Genomic DNA, 17,391 nt, shown 5'->3' with positions numbered 1-17,391 from the left:
CAAAATCAGAGGCAACTGTGCCCAATGAAAGTCTTCCTGAACTCTTACCCAACAGGTTACATAGACCCTAAATGGCATTCCCTCAGGCTCCAGGAAAACCAAGCAGGGAAAGAGGGCAAAAAAGACCATGGTAAAAAGGAATGTGAACATTAATGATATGTACATGGCATGATAATGTGTCCCAAGTATGCAGAGTCAAAAAAATAGATTAAGCCCTAACCGGTTTGGCTCAGTGGATAGAGCATTGGCCTGCAGACTCAAGGGTCCAAGGTTCGATTCCGGTCAAGGGCATGTACCTTGGTTGCGGGCACATACCCTGTAGGGAGTGTGCAGGAGGCAGCTGATGGATGTTTCTCTCTCGTCGATGTTTCTAACTCTCTATCCCTCTCCCTCTCTGTAAAAAATCAATAAAATATTAAAAAAGGAAAAAAAAATAGATTGAAAAAACAAAGTTCCCATAGCAATAAATGTGAAGGTATGTTGGGCACAGAGTTACTTATTTCACTATCTAAGCCTCATTATAGATTAAATATCTCTGTGCTAAAAAGAATGGTGCAATTCCCTAGTGCCATAGGATAACTTCAGAAGTCTTTTTTTAAAGCATAAAACACACTTCATGATGTGGCTACTTTGTCTCTCCTCACTTATAATCACAGTTTCTATGCAAAACAATGTGAAATTATTTATATTCCCATAAACAAACTGTGGCCAGTGGATTAATGGGCCCCCACAGATCTCCACACCCTTAATTGCTGGAAGCTGTGAATATGTTAATATACTTAGCAAAAGTAACTTTGCAGTTGTAAGGTTAATTCCTGAAGTGGAGAGATTATCCTGTATTATCTAGGTAGCCCTAACCTGATCACAGGATTTCTTAAAAGTAGAGAACCCAGAATCTTTCCCAACTCTGATGAGAGGAGGCAGGACCCCTACACACACTGCTTCCTAATAGAGTGTGTTCTCTCCAACCTGAGTGGGCAAATCAGTCCCTGCTCAGGCCTTACTGTCCTCCTCAGTAGACTGAGGGACTGGATCCAGAAGTTCTCCAAGGACACGTCTCATACTGAAGTGTTGAATAGAGGGAAGCAGAGCCATGCTGCATTTTACAAAGGGCTCTGCCATCAATATTGTCTGTGCCTCTCCTGCTTTCTACATGACATTTTTCCTACTTTTTAAATTTGAATCAAACTATCCTGATTCTTCTCGAACAAAAGACACAGTGGCTGCTAATTTTCCTATCCCTAGCCCTCCTTTTCTGTCTTTCCTCTCCCTCTTCAACCCAAGAATTTCCTCATTCATTATCCTCATATTCAAGGCAGCAAAACAAGGCAGGCAGAAAAAGTTTAATAAAATGTTTGAACCCAATGGACAAATTCATGGATTAAAAAGTGAGCAAGGCCCTAGTGGGTTTGGCTCAGTGGAAAGAGTGTTGGCCTGCGGGCTGAAGGGTCCTGGGTTTGATTCCTATTCAGGGCACTTGTCCAGGTTGGAGGCTTGATCCCCAGTAGGGGGCATGTAGGGGGCAGCCAATCAATGATTCTCTCTCATCATTGATGTTTCTATCTCTCTCTCCCTCTCCCTTCCTCTCTGGAATATATATATATATATATATATATATATATATATATATATATATATATATAGTGAGTAAGCACTTAAATTCCTACATGATGAATGATGATAACTCTCCAATTTACTAGGTCAGGCTCCCTCTATCCATTAAATATAACACTTTCAAGACATCTACCATAGGAGCCTGAAGGAGTGTTTTGATACACTGGGGTAGATCCTCCTTCTGAGGTCCTAGGTGGTATAAGCTATATGTTTTCCTCAGGGAATGACAGCCTCATGGAATGTTTTATATCAGTACCAGGGGAAGCTGAAGCCCAAGTCCTTACTTGGTGAACTGAATGTAACACAAGGGCAATGGCTTGCCTGAAAAAATCACAAAGCAAGTTAGGAGTACAATTAGTATAAGTGTTTATGTGCTCTGTCTACTGTACCACATTGCTTTCATCATCTTTGGGTTATTTTATCTAGTCCATTATTCTATCATGGTCTAGGCTTTAATCTACAGGAACACATAGTTACTATGTCATAGTAGGACCAGTGGGGAATAATGTGGCTCGCTTCCCACACTAGTCCCACCCTGGGCAGCAAACTGATCATTAGATCTTTCCTGAGAGCTCCAAGGTAGGACAGGAATAATTAACAGTGTAACATGCTGCTTTTCACACTAGAGATGAAGATACCTCAGAGTGACCTCTGGAGTTAGCAAGATGATGCTCAGCAAGGCGCTAGAGCCCCAACATCATTTTCCCAAGCAGATCTGTTTCACTTTAGCCATGTTATATATCAAGCTACCAAGGAAGGGCTCATTTGACCAGAGTTCCTAGGTATGGAGTTCCACTGATGTACTAGAAATATGTTGGGAATTGTAGACAGAAGACATAAATTTAAACACGGAATTGCCTTTTTGTGTGTATGCGTGAAAATTAAGGCAAGTCATTTCACATTCCTGGTCCTCAATTTTGTCATATATCAGATGGTTTGACAACTAATTCATATGTGCTAAATAATACAAGGGACAAAGTTCTATAAGTGTGCTTTGTGTGCAGTAAAACACTTCCAAATCATGAGTGTTAGCACATGATGCTGTCACAGACAGGACCAGCAGCTTTAAAAAGAATGCTGGAGGATTGCCTTAGCTGGTTTGGCTCAGTGGCTAGAGTGTCAGCCTGTGGACTGAAGGGACCCGGGTTTGATTCCAGACAAGGGCACATACCCAGGTGCAGGCTCAATCCCCAGTAGAGGGTGTGCAGGAGGCAGCCTAACAATGATTCCCTCCCATCATTGATGTTTCTCTCTCTCTCTCTCTCTCTCTCTCTCTCTCTCTCTCTCTCTCTCTCTTTCTCTCTCTCTCTCTCTCTCTCTCTCTCTCTCTCTCTCTCTCTCTCCCCCTTCCTCTCTGAAATCAATACATATATATATATATATATATATATATATATATATATATATATATATATTTAAAAAAGGATTCTGGAGGAAAGAAGGCTGGCCCTAATATTCCTAGTGACTATTATTGGTGTGATTTTACTCTTATAAGACACAGGACTTTCTAGCCTCCAACTAGACAGTTTTCAGATGAGTTACTAGCATTGAGGTGTTTGCACTGAGGACAGAGTGATACAGGGATCGCAGAGAAATGTAATAGTGTGTTTGTTGGTTATATGTTGCCTGAGATGCCTGGTATTGAGTCATAATTATGTATAAGGCAGACAGAAACACAGAAGGAGGGAATGGATTTGCAGAAACTTATTTACTTGCCTTCCTTTCTAAGCTTGTTTCACAACACTTGCCCTACATACCCTGAGGTCCAACCAGTCCCTTAATATATCTACTTAAATACCAGCACTGAAAAGCCTCCTTTGACCTCTACAGAAGGGGAGTGAAGCATCTTCCTCTATGAATCCATAGCATCTTGTTCAGACATTCATCACTGCATTCATCATGCAGTCCTGTCATCTGTTTACACATCTGTTTCCTACATAAGAAGCTCCTTGTGTGATGGGGAAAGGTAGAAACTACACTCCCCTTGATTTTGATCTGTCGTATTTGCATTCATTACAGTCCAAACAATTGCTGGTTGAATAAAGGATGTGATTCAATGAATGAATAAATTGAAAAAACTTAACACAACCTAGCACATAATTAACTATGATTTTATTATTTCACTAAAGAAGATTTTTCTTTAAGAATGAGTTGGAGTCAATGGGAGGCATCATGTGTAACCAGAGGGAAGTATCTGAACATGGAATGATCAGGTCTCTGTTTGTTGAGATGATGAGCTGACATGTTGGAGAGGTCCACAAGATGGAGAGCTGAGGACAGTACCCTGCCAACAGCTAGCTGGAAACTAGGACGCTCAGTCCAACAACCCAGGAGAATCTGAACCTTGCCAACAACAAACACCTGGGCTTAGAAGTAGAGCATTCCCCAATAAAGCCTTCCAATGAGATGGTAGACTTTGGACCAATGTACCCTGTTTGCAGACGTGTGAGAGACTGTAGAGCAGATGGTCCAGCTGAGCTCTGCATAGATTCCTGGCCCACAAAAAGTGACAAAGTGTGTGTATTTTTAACACGCTTTAAGCTATTAGGTTTTTAAGCATTTGTTGCACAGCAATAAAGAACTAATACTTCTTCCTATGCATTAATAAGGGAGAGCCCCTGAATATTACAAAAAGGAGAAATTCACTGTGAACAGGAGAGCCTTGTCCCTGTGCCCACTACCCGACATCTCTACCCCAGAGGATCAGAAACAGGACATTGTCTTCTTACATTTCCATTCATATCAACAGAAACACAAACCCAACACAATCCAGAGGGCCCTGATAGGAACCTGGAGAAAAGTTGTGGAGGAATTTCCCTGAATCAACATAAAATCCAAACAACAAGCAGACATGGAAGGGGAAAAATCTCTCTAAAATAGACCCAGGCCAATGTGGACTCTCTGTAATTGTTGCCCTATCAGTCAAATATCATTGACACTGAGAATAAGAACCAGCCTCATTTATAAATGGGGACCTGAGGCTTACCTAGAGGAACTGGCTGACTTTAGATGGCCTTTTAATTGCAGAACTGGGAGGAAAATCATTTCTCTTGGCTCAACCCAGATCTTTCCAAAGCAAATGCAAAATAAATAAATAAATAAATAAATAAATAAATAAATTCATTTTAAGCAAAATAGTAAATCATTTATTTCATTCTTAATAAATGTGACTTGTAGGGTATCTTACAAGTACACATAAAATGTACATTGATACATTTGCAAAACAATGTATCTATATACACACACACATATGCATTCTGATGCATAAATATCTAAAAGACAAGTTCTAATTGCTTATTTTTTTTTTAAAGCAGACTAGGAGAGAAATCAATGCAGGAAGGGAATGAAAGGATTCTATGCAACAAGTGACAAGTTTATAATGTACTACTTGCTCCTGAAAATAATTAGAAAAGTCAATATTACCTTAGATGAGTGGAGGAATGATGTAATTATCAAAAAATACTTTATGTTTAATGTGATATTGCATCTGATAACTGGGATGAGTTTGAAAACCACTTGAATAGTGTTTCAACATTTACAAAGTGATTTAATGCAGAGTATGCCATTTACTTTTCACAAAATCATATATGCCAAGCAGAGGATGTAATCATATCGTGAATTAAGAAAATGAGGTTTGTAGAAATAAAACAACTAACATTTACACTACCAAATATGGCTGAGATAGAATAGGAATTCTAGTTTTCAACATTTAAATGCTTAGTCCAAGAACTGCAGATGCAAATCACTCTCAATTGAACAAAAAACTTACAGATTCTGTCAATTTTCTATGTAACCAGGAGAAGACATTTCTCTAAGTTAGGGCTCCCTCCTCCAGAAAATGAAATCATTAGACTAGTGTTTGTGGCGCTGGCTCAAGCCTTGAGAGTATACAGCTGTAGTGATGAGAAAGGACAAAGAGGAGGTAGCTTACAAAACATTTGACTAGCAGCTTTGAAAGATTCCTAAAGTGTGGTCCCAAAATCAGCACATTTAGGAACTCCTTAGAAATACAAATTCTTGAGCTCCACTGCAGACCTACTGAATCAGAAACTCAAGGAGTTAAGCCCATCATTCTCTGCATAGTAAACTGCCCAGGGAATTATGAACACTCAATTGAACCAACTATAACACAATCATAACTTATGAGTCTTGATTTTTTTTTTTTTAAAGCCAACCTAATTCAGCTTTTTTTAAAGCCAACCTATCAGAGTAATTACCTTGTAAACCACAGAAATAGGTGCTGACGATTCATGCGTGTGTCAAGACTGGTTATCACTCTAGCTTTGGTTTTAGAGTCCATGCATTAGAAGCCACTGCCATAGCCAAAAGGACTAGACAAAAGCTCAGGAACAGCTAGACCCACACATTTTGAAGTAGTGTAAGAATGATGCCCAGTTTATATGAACTAGATAATCTGTTTCAGAGATTGCACAGCTATCATAGACCAAATTTATATGTCAATCTTATAACAAAAACAGTAACTCACAATTTAAGAATAAGCATCCACCTCCCAAAAATAAAATCTGCTAATGCAAGTATTGCTAACAATATGCCAAACACTGTTCTAAGTGTTTCACACATGGTAACTTATTTATTCCTCATTACAATCCTATGAGGTAGACACCATAATTATCTTTGTTATAAAGATGAAAAATCACAGGTATAAAAAGTTTGAAGTGACTGATTCCAGGTTACACAGTTAGAAAGTAGTACAATAGGAACTTGAACCCAAGGCAATCTGGTCTTAGAATGTATCATTTTACCACTACAATATACTTTATTTCAAATAATCTTAAACTCCATGAGGTTGGTTCCAAATCATCCTGGGCACCATAGATGTAAGTGCAAATTATCTTTGGTGACTCCCATCAACTTCAACACATTCTTAAAGAAAAATCTTCTATAGTGAAATAATACAAGCACAGAAAGAAAAATCAATATAGATTTCTTTTATACAGAGACAAAGCCATACCAACTCAAAACTCAAATCACCAGGAAGATCATCTCAGTCCTCAAGTCCATGTTACAGATATTGAAATAGACCCAGACCGGTAATGACTACCCCCAAGACATCTTGGCCAATCATGGAAATTCTGGACCTCTTAAAACACCTTAAATAATTGTTCCTAGAACTCTAATCAAGTTATTTCACTTGCTTGTTTTTAAGAGACAACATGTTTTTGTAAGACGGAAGGAGTAAAGTGGCCTCCTGCTTGACTCTCACACTGTTTCACATATAATCCATCTCAGTGTTCACTCATAGTTCTATTGATATTCATAAAGACCAACTTCTAAGGTCATTGGAGTTGTCAATAACAATCTTAATAAATAAAACATATATATCAGCTATCATGGCTAAGAGCAGTGAGTACTCTGAGGCTGAGTAGTTTGCTTTAGGAACAGAGGGAGTCAATTTAGGGATCTGGAATGAAATCAAGGTCTTTGTTATGTACTTGCAAGTTTTATATTAGGGAACAGAAAACTCCAAGACCTGTAACCAAGAATGAGAGTACCATGAAATCCTAGCATCATTCAAATCAATCCTCCCATCTGTTGTCTGAATTGTGTTCCCAGTATTATTGCAGAAATTCATTGGGTAATGATGATACTGGTGAAAGCAATAGTAGTTATCGTGTTATCATGTGCAAGATAGTGTATTCACACATTATACATACACTCATTATTTCATGTGGTCCTCATGTCAACTCTGAGATGTGTTATTAACTTAGGTTAATAACTGAGGTTTAAAGAGTTTAAATCACTCACTTGGTAAATGCCAGAGTATAATTTCAAATGCCTACAATAAAGGCAAACTTGCCATCTTCTAAGGCAACCCACATTGAACTTCAACTGCTCTTACTGTTAGAAAGATAGTCTTTATAGTATATTACTGACTGCCTTTCTCAGCTTCTAAATACTAGACTTTCTTCTGCTCTCTGAAGCTGCATAGAAGTCTTATCCTAGCTGTAGAGATTTCCTATACAATGATGGGAGGCACAAACAGCCTCTATGTCATCCAGGCAAATTTCTACCTCTGCCTCTTCAAGCAACATTCTATATGTTCTTCTTCCCTAGGATGTATATTCTGTGTGGTAACTATCAGTTTGTATTCTCCCAAATGGCTGTAAGCTTTTATAGGGCAGGAGCCATGTACAATTTTATGTTTTTCAGGCACACTGCTCAATGCAAGCTTTTCTTTTATTTGAACTATAATTCACCTACCATAAAAATCCAACCTTTTAAAATGTTTAACCAGTGGTCCTCAGTATATTCAAGGAATTTTCCAATCCATATTACCATCTAATTCCAGAAAATTTTAATTATTTCCAAAATAACTCCTGTATCCATTGGTAGTCACTCCTTATTCTCCCCAATATCCAGTCAGTTGAAACTACTAATCTTTCTGTATGTATGGTTTTGATTATTCATATAAATGAAATCATACAATATTGTGTCTAGTTTCTTTCATAAAGCATAAAGTTTTTTTAAGGATAATCCATGTTATATCATGTATTAGTATTTCACTCCATATTATGGATAAATAATAGTCAATATTATGAATGTAATAGATTCTTTTTATTCATTCATGAAGAGATAGATAGCCAAAACCGGTTTGGCTCAGTGGATAGAGCGTCGGCCTGCGGACTGAAGGGTCCCGGGTTCGATTCCGGTCAAGGGCATGTACCTGGGTTGCGGGCACATCCCCAGTGGGAGATGTGCAGGAGGCAGCTGATCGATGTTTCTCTCTCATCGATGTTTCTGACTCTCTATCTCTCTCCCTTCCTCTCTGTAAAAAATCAATAAAATATATTAAAAAAAAGAGATAGATATTTAGAATGTTCTCATTTTTGGATATTATGAATAATGCTGGCATACACATTCATGTCCAAGTGTGGACATATGTTTTAATTCTCCTGGGGATAACAGAAATATAATTGGTTGGTCATATAACTCTATCCAAAGGGGCTGCACCATTTTACAACCAACTAGCAAAGTATGACAGTTCCTGCTTCGCTGCATTCTTACCAACACATTTTCTTGTCTGTCTTTTTTGTCTTTCTTTTTTCTAATAACCATCTTAGTGTATGTGAACGACTATCTCATTGCACTTTTGATTTGACCATTTCTGAGATGAGAAATAATGACAGGCATCTTTTTCTATGCATATTAATCCTCTTGCACATCTTGGGAGAAATGTCTATTCAGATCCTTTGTCCATTTTTTTAAATTGGATTATTTGTCTTTCTCTTATTGAGTTATGAGTCTTAATATATTCTAGATACAAATCCCTTATCAGATATATGATCTGCAATGCAATCTCCCAATCCCTAGGTTGCTTTTTCACTTTCTTGATGTCATTTGAAACATGGAAGTGTTTAATTTTGAAGTCCTATATACTTTTTTTCCCCCTTCAAATGTTTGTTCTGATGCCAGTACCACACTGCTTGATTCTTCAAGCTTTATAATACGTTTTAAAATTGAGAAGTATGAATATTTGGTTTTCTTTTTCAAGATTGTTTTGGTTATTATGGGTCCTTTAATTTTCCATATGAATTTTAGGATTCACATGAAAATTTCTACAAAGAAAAAAGCTGAAATTCTGATAGGGATTGCTTTTGATCTGTAGATCAATTTGAGGAGCATGTCATCTTAATAATACAATTGACCTCTGAATAACAAGGGGGAAAGGGGTGGTAAACACACAGTAAAAAAACCTACATATAACTTTTGACTCACCAAATATTTACTAATAGCCTACTGTTGATTAGAATATTTACTGATAACAAAAACAGTCTTTAAAAAAACAAACAATAAACAATCTATTGGCACATATTTTGTACATGTATTAAACTAAAGGAATGTTACTAAGACAATCATATGGAAGAGAAAATACATTGACAGTATTTATTTTTTTAAATGTGTGTATAAGTGAACCCACACAGTTCAGACCTTATTATTCACAGTTATTTTCCCATTTATTTAAGTCTTTATATCTTTTAAAATCTCAACAGAGATTTCATGTTCAACTAATAGTCAAATAATAAATAAATAAACTAACTAACTAACTAACCAATGAGAGAATCCAAACACCTCTTGGAAAAACAGACACAATGATCATATTCTTGAATCCAATGCCCTTCACAGAAAGCCACCCTTAACCAGTTTTGACGATACATTGCACTCTTTTTCTCACATCTTCAGCCCTAAGTTCTATTGTCCTGTCTCTTTTGACCATGTGATATGATGGACAATGGCAGAGGGGTGATGGCCTGATTAACAAATTTCCATCCATACCTTTCCTTCTCCAGGAAACTTACTGTAACTCAGCTACAAACAGACCACTCTTATTCACCCTCTTACTTCTCCCCTTGCTGGTTAAAAGGTCTGATTTATAAGTGGACTTCTCATAAACAAAGTTAAACATCAGAACTTTTATCCATAATAGGCTGACTGGTGAGAAAATGAGCCCTAAACTTTTGTTACATAGAATATTAAACCATGCAGAATGCTGTTTATAAAAAAGCATTTCCTAGCTTTGACTCTCTTGGTAAGAGTCAATGCAATATGTCGGCCATTTGGGAAATAAAACTTCACTTTGTGTAGGTGGGGTGGCCAAGAAATCCCAGGAGATTCCATATTGCTAAGAAGCTTCGCATCTCAACCAGTACCTAAGAAGCATCACTTTTCAGTATTATCATGTAAGTAGTACAATATCAAGATGTAATTAGAAAAGAAAATTAAAGACACCTCAGGTAAGGATTTGTGCATCTGACTACTAGTACTTCAAGCTTTCTGAAATACCACATTTCTTAAAAGGAACAAATGAATATTCTCTTTAGCCACTTTAAGGCTTATATTTTATTTATATCACTTAATATGTTGCTTTAATGGATCCATTGTTTACCATCAATATAAACAAAGAATCCATTTAGAATTAAATTCTCTCTTTAAAGAAAAAGTCTTAAGTTTACATCGTTCAAAGGATGTTCAAAGGCACATATGCATGGGAAGTTTATTTCCATTTTAAAAAGCATAAAGTTAGATTTAGGTAATTAGTTTTGAAATGGCTTATAATTGGCATATACTTATGACATATGAAATACCAGGTCAGGAGGCATCAGAAACCATGTGGTAAAGGAAGGAAGACATGAATCATAAAAACTCAAAGAGTCAGATGATAATTTTGCAGACTTTTTTCTTTCTGAATAAAGGAAGCATATATCAGTTCCTCAGTCAGGTAGCTGTCTCCTATCATTGAATCCAATACTTTATCACATTGATCTTTATATTAGGAAACATAAATGGCCCTATCCTTTCAGCTAATGTAGAGGATACAGAAAATAACTTGCTGTTTACTTTTATATTATCCCAACAATATAATGATGGGTATAGCATGGAATTATATCCCAAGATAACTCAACCAAGTATACTGCTTGACAATGCAGACATAAAGATGGAAATTTTAGCTGAATCAGCAGCTACCAATAAGTTTTCCTTACAAAAATTCATCAGCTTCAGCTACACTTATTTTTTAGTGGTGCAAATACATATTATGAAAAATCAGAAAGCAGGTATCCTTTGTCATTCATTAACTCAGTGCCTATCCAGACTGGATTCCCTAGCAGATTCTAAGGTGTGGATACTTACATAATTACTGGATTTGCATGACAACATTTACCTGTTTATTCAGCAAATATAAATTTGCATGTCTCTTGTACATCAGGAAAGATAAACTTGCCTTCAGAACTTGAGTCTTGTGTTTATCACAGTTCCTTCTTTGCTGTTGAAGCTTAAAGCATTACGTACTTTTATAATGTCTCTAGAAGGTATAGTCTGTGAGGTAAAATTATTAGAATTTTTACTGTACATTTGAGTCATTTTTGAGTCAGAACAACAAAACACTATCCAATTCCCTTCAGTCTTGAACCCCAATAGGATAGCACAGGTGCACCTTGGAGTTAGAGCCCAGGGATCAAAGGTAAACAAATTCTAACATTTACTGGTACATGGGGTCCTATCTGCACCTACAACAAAAAACAGCACCTGCTGGCTCCACAGCAGGATGTGACCAATTTGTAACTTTCATTTCAACAAAAGTCCAGTTTACAGTTTTATAAGGAATATGTGGGCTCAGATTATGAAACATAATGCATAAAGGATTCATATTTATAATTAATATATTCACTGAAAGGAGTGTATATGGCTTTCCTGGTCATTTTGACACTGTGAAAAGAACTATAGCAGTCATATGTCAATGTGGTATTTGGTGCGGAGGACAGACTAGTTACTCACCATGACAAATGGTGATATGTAGGACTGGTTATTAACCACCTCCAACCTTCTGCCTAGAGAGACCTTTGTTATCATCATTATATTTTAATTTGGCTATAAAGCATATCAAAGAAATTGGTGTCAAAATGGATAAAACAGTGAATATCTTATCTGAGATATGGCTTTTTTCCTTTAAAACACAATACTCCTATGTATTTGCCATGGTAAAGTCTACTCATCTTATGCAAAAAATATAAATAAATAAAATAAAATAAATAGCTAGATTTGTATTTTGTAGTGTATTTGCTTCTTAAATTAAAAAAGGGGGGACCATAGGGTTTCAGGCCAAGGCTGCTACCAAAATAGATATTTCAACAGTGGGAGAGGAAGAAAGAAATAGGGAAACCAGTCCTGACAAGAAAGCTCTCTAATTTTGCAAATGTGATGTGTGCTTCTGCATGGACATAGAGCTAATCATTTCCATTAAGATGCTGCTGTGAAATGGAGAAACTCAACAGGCAGCTTTGTGCATTTCTTTTTAAACCAATGCCTGAATCAAATGATTCAGAGCAAGGTAACAGTCATCTCTGAGCCAAGGTCTTGCAAATATATCACAGCTAAAGCCTACCACATGGACCATGGCCAGAGTACCACAGAAGACTCCCCCACCCCTCTCCAAGCTTTAGCACAGCTGGCTTCTTTGTGATAGTCAGCAGCAGCTGCCTGCTCAGCTTCCTTCCATGTTACTGCTAGGATCTCACCTACACCACAAACACAGAGCACACTCTTAGACTGGGGCATGTAACATGGACATTTTTGTACCAAACTTTTGTAAAGGTCCAATCTAAGGTAGATTTTCAGCTTAAATTTCCACTCTGAAAATGTTACATTCAAAACAAAGGTTTAAATTTATGACACCACATATGACAAACATCATCTTCTAAAAATGGACGGGTATAAATGTTATTGCAATGCAATTATATAGAATCTAAAAATTAATTGCCCTTCATCAAACTCATGGCATGCAACTGTGAGTCAGCTAACCACTCCTCCACCCCCATCTCATTGTTATTTAACTGCTGAAGTTTTTTGGCAGGTCCAGACTAATTCAGAATCACCCATATCTTCTAAACTGGAGCACTGAAAGAATTAGATCTTTTTTTCTTTGACAATGTTACCTTTGCAAATTTTACTTTACTGTACTCAGTTGGTATCTTAGATGTGAGGTTTCTACAATGTTTCAACTCTTGCCATGGCTCTGAAAGAAAGCTATTAGTAAGCAGAATATATAGACACATTGGCAAATCCATTTTTCCCCAGCAAATCACAATATGGTGCTATATTTTTCCCAGGAAGATACAGGAAGAAGAAGATGACATTATTATCTTTTCAACAACCTAAGACCCAGTTCCTATCTCATTTAGCAAAAACCCAAATAAAGCCAGCAAGATTCAAATCTGCAGGGAGAGTCACATGCATCTCATCACAGTACCCACATGTAGGGGCTTTTACCTCCCAGTTGCTTCTTGTTTGGGTTGCACTGAATAATATGAAATATTAAAAAAATTATTAATTAATCTCCCGTGTAGTTGCTCATGACTTTTACAAGCTAGAACAGGGAGCACAAGAGAATAGAAGATCCATGGCACCACAGGACTCCACCCTGATTATGCTGCCTGCAAGCCCTCAGGCCATGTGAATTCCTAATAAAAAGCCTTCCATACAATGCACACACAACTGAAATAATGTCTCTGGTTGCTTCATAGGTTATTGCTCTGTGAAAGAAACTCAGTGTGGGAGCCCTGGGATTGCAGCTAAAGACATGTACATGTGACCATTTATGTACCCAGTTTCCAAACAGACTGAAAAGTGACAATACTTTTTAAATGCTTTAAATGAGGAAGAAAAATACTGCATTTAGGAAGTAACCAGCATTCAGAAAAGATAAGCCCACAGGCCTTCAAAGACCTGAAGCTTTAAAGCGAGCTCCAGACTCAACCTAATAATCCCAAAACAAAATGGGAAGGATTGAGTGAACTATTGCTTAGATCCAGCATCTTATTTGTTGTAACTCTAAAACAATACAGTATTTCTGCCAAGGGGAATGATTGTAGTGGCCATGCCCATTTTAGAAATAAAGGAAAGGGAGCTCAGATTGGTGTGGCATGTAGTTCACACCAATGGAGCTCTTTGTAGAGAGTTAATCCCACAGAAATGAGAAGACAGCACTCTTCTTACTGGCAGACTTGGAATCTAGGCTATTGGACTATGCCCAACCTGATCCTTATCCCTGAGTCTCTCTAAATGTTTTCATACTAGTCTAATGAGGATAGTGAAATTGCATGTGACCAATTCAAAAGCAGCTTGATTAAAATATTACTAAATTTCCAGAACACTGAAATAGTGGTATAAAATATCTGAAAGTTTGTCCATGGGCACCAGCTCTGACCCTACCAAGCTCACTGCAGGGAAGAAAAGGAAGCTCTGTACTAGTATCAGAAGACCAGAACTCTAGCCCTGGCTCTGCCAGGAAAAGAAAAAACAAAAATAAATGCATGGATTTATCCACTGTCTTCTAAGAAATCAAAAGAATTTCAATCTGATCCCTGTGTAACTCTTCCAGAAAATCTAAGCTGAACTTCTAATAACAGATGATGCCCCTGGATGGGGTCTAGATATACACTGACTCAAAGACACTAGTAAAAATATGAATAAATAAGTGAACAGAACTAAATCTGGGAAATCTCAGAGTAGAAAATGCTCCTTTTTCCAAAGTTTCCATAAAATCTATCTTCAAGTACTCAGACATTTCTCAAAATTGTTATGTGAATAGAGCTCCTTTGAACCTCTACTGGTACATTCGAGATAGAGTAGGATTTTCCATAGATCGAGCAGTCAAAGTGGCCTTAATAAGGAAGTTCAGAAGTGGGTTCAGGAACACACACAACACATTCTTAAATAATGAGAAATCATAGACCTACTAGCCTACTTTAAGTAGCCAGGTGATTCAATGAGTTTTATAATTTGCTTTGGATCAAAAATAAAAACATCAAAGTTGGGCATTAACATTCTACAGTTCTAGGACTTTTCAAGTACCTTTTAATTACAAGACAACAGACATCATCTTCTTTTAGCACCTATTTTTAATATTTTAGGTGTGTGATTATCACTCTCACAGCATATAATTATGTTAAGTAATAAATACTAACATATCTAATTCAGTTCCACCAGAGTTAAGATAACACAGAAGAATGAGTTGTAACTCCCAATTAAATCTTGCTTTCCTAAAGTAGAATGATAAAAATGTTAGACGGGATCACTCTTTAATTTCTGAATGAAATAGACTCATTGAAAGTAGATTTTTACCTCAATTATCCACTTTTTCTACTTAAGAATTATCATTATTAATTTTTCTAAACCTTCTGAATGTTTTTCTTTTTATAAGAAAGCCTCTAAGGACATTGTTACTCATATGATTATTTCATAGATTTTTGTCATTGATAAAAATGTTTTTAAAATACTGACATCCCCAATCTGGTTTTAGAACTTAAAACCAAACACAGGAGTAAATTCAGAGTCCAGCTGTGCTCACATTTTAGTCCTATGTCCTAAGACAGGTCACTTATCTTCTAAGTCTTAGGTTCCTCCACTCCAGATCTGCATATCATTAATATCAGAGTTTCAGTCTTACTCAAGTGAGAATATATGCTTTACAATCAGTGAAGCACTGTCCAAATATCAGTGATTATTAGTCTGTGTGCACAGTAAGATTGCACAAACAAAAATGGAGCTTGTAAATAACCCATTAAAATGCAGTGGTTTATGGGAGATATATGTTGACACAGCCTTAAGGAATGAAGGCTATATTAAGTAGAAGCTCCACAGTATATATTAAGAATTTGGGGGGTGGAGGTGGAATTGAGCAAAAACCCTATTTTTAAAAAGGAGGGGATAATGGACAGGTGACTAAAGTGGAAAACTCAGTGGTCTTGCTGTTCTGAGAAATTGAGCTTGAGGCATGTGCCTGAGTGGAATAGGAAAAATGCTTAACATCAAACACTGGTCCATCAAAGGCTTGCTGGAGAATGTCTCAGATCTGCCCATCTTCCTGCATCTTTCCAGAACACAGCTTGTTTCCTATGTTCCTTTATAGAAATGAAATCTGGCTTTTTCCTGATTGAGAACCTTCCACTATTCCCCATCTATATAAAAGCCTAAGCAATCATTATGACCGGTTGACCGCTCAACCAGTTGCTATGATGCGCACTGACCACCAGAGGACAGATGCTCAACGCAGGAGCTGCCCCTTGGTGATCAGTGCGCTCCCACAGCAGGAGCGTTGCTCAGATGACCAAGGGGCACCACGCGCTGGGCTCATGGCTGGCGAGAGCAGCTGCTGTCGCACAAGCCTCTGCTGTCTCTGTGGCAGTGCTACTGAGCAGTGGTGGCAGCAGCAGAGGCAGCAGGCGCAGGGGGGCTGGAATGAGTGGGAGCGGCCTGAAACCGGCAGTCTGACTTCCTCGCCTGAGGGGTCCCAGTTTGTGAGAGGGCGCAGGCCAGGCTGAGGGACCCCACCATTGTACAAATCCATGCACCAGGCCTCTAATTAAGTATAAAAAGACAAGGCAAAATCTTAATCTGGCATTCAAACTTGTCCCCAGGCTATCAGTAGAAAACTTCACAATCCTGTAGATACTTTAAGCATTTAGGGCCTTGTACTTAGCCACCTAGAAACCTGGACCTTTCTCCTCAATGGCTGAGGCTGTTCTCCATTATTGTCTCCATTATTACTAGTCTACCCACCCATCAATCTGAACACACAAGCCTTCTCATAAATCTTCTCAGATTCTGCCATCTTCAAAAGTATGTATCACTCTCTTCTTTATGTTGCTACAATATCCACCATAGTTTATTATTATGGGCCCCTGGGCAATGATAATGGGGTCCTATTTATTTCTCATTCCGCAATCCACTTTTCTTCTCCTAACAGTTTTCACAAAAGACCACAATACATGCTACAGACTTGCATTTCAAGATGTTTATAGAAATTAAGTGTATGTCCACTACCAACAGATCTGGTGGGGCCAAGAGTAATGATAGCAAAGGAAAAGCTAAGTTCTACTCTAGTGTGTTTTGCTGACAGTCCCATTATATGTCTAGGAAAGGTAATGGGAATATATCTAAAGAAGAAAGCACCGCCACCTTATGTGCAGCCCTGACAGCTGAGAAGCAGGGCTAGATTTTAATTCATGAAAAGAACCATTGTGAACACAGGAGCTGCTGTTCAAGAACTGAAGTAAACTCAGCATGCCATATCCACTGTCACTTAGTCAAGCAAGCATCTCACAAGTCAAACATGCAGTGATAATTGTGCCAGTCCAGTGTGTGCATCTAGAGTTCCATTGGATGTCTTCTGAGGACAAGGAAGCCCTGACACAGATTTCCCACTACCATCTCAAGACCCAAGATTGACAGAAATGATCACTAGCAATGGAAGTTCAGTTT

The 17,391-nt window shown here is 37.7% G+C and overlaps 1 protein-coding gene across 5 annotated transcripts in view; it reads right to left on the bottom strand.

The window, feature by feature from the left end:
- LPP (LIM domain containing preferred translocation partner in lipoma) overlaps nucleotides 1-17,391 on the bottom strand; it is a 654,879-nt gene that overhangs the window by 309,332 nt on the left and 328,156 nt on the right. The window lies entirely within an intron of this gene.

This window comes from Myotis nattereri (genome assembly GCF_964212035.1).
Source record: "Myotis nattereri genome assembly, chromosome: 3".
Classification (NCBI taxonomy): domain Eukaryota; kingdom Metazoa; phylum Chordata; class Mammalia; order Chiroptera; family Vespertilionidae; genus Myotis; species Myotis nattereri.
This window is presented reverse-complemented; position numbering and strand designations above follow the sequence as displayed.